Below are 1,061 nucleotides of genomic sequence, written 5' to 3' on the forward strand. Positions count from 1 at the left end.
GTAAGGGTATTTTTAAAATAAAAAACTTTAATATATAATTTTATATGTCAAAAATAAAGGAAAATCGAAAACTATTAAACTAATTTTATTTTATTTTATAGCATGAAGTTGTTTACTTTGCTGTTTTTTTTTTTCAAAAATAAAAAGAATTTACGTACAAAGTACAAAACCCAACTTACCATGAGTTTTCTCAAATTATAATGAGTATCATTTTGATAATATTTGCTATAGTTTATTATTATTATTATTACTATTATTGTTATTATTATTAGAAAAAATATAGGTAGACAATGAGAATACTAAACAATGTGAATAATGGATATGTCGAATGTTAAATTCAGGGGTGGAGCTAGATGAAATATTAGAGGGAGACAAAAAATATTTACATTATAAAATAAGATTAAAATAAAAATTTAAAGGGGCTAAACTGAAATTTATATATAATTTACATGTAAAAAATTAAAATTAGGAGGGGCCATTGCCTCTCTTTGCCACTATGTGGCTCCACCTCCGGTTCAATTCAATAGATATGCAAATGATTATGTTCATTATTTTTAATTGGATGGTTATTTCTTTTGATTCGATTTACTCATGCACAATTAATAATGACTATATGTTTAATTCACTATGTGTGCAGATAGTTATCCTAATATTAAGGTTTAGGAGGTAATTTAGAGGTAGAGTATTTTTTTACTTTATTGAGTCAATTCTAAAACCTATTATTCACATTGTTTACAAAAATCATGCTCTACCTAACAAAATCGATATTTACTTCTTATCATACCACCACTACGACGGCAAAAAAACACAAGATTAGAAACTACATATTCCAATTTCCAAATACTTAGTTCTTAGGCAAAAGAACTACTAAACCCTAAATATAATGGATAAATTACTTATTTAATCTTTTAATAGTTTGAATTAATATTTTAAATATTATATTTTTTCTATTACTATTTTATTTTGTTTTATTGTTGTCATTTTTATTAAAATTAATTTTTTTAAAAAATTATCTATTATTTTTTTTTCTTTTATTTTTATGTTAATTTTTCTCTCAAAAT

This window comes from Arachis ipaensis, chromosome B10 (genome assembly GCF_000816755.2).
Source record: "Arachis ipaensis cultivar K30076 chromosome B10, Araip1.1, whole genome shotgun sequence".
NCBI lineage: Eukaryota > Viridiplantae > Streptophyta > Magnoliopsida > Fabales > Fabaceae > Arachis > Arachis ipaensis.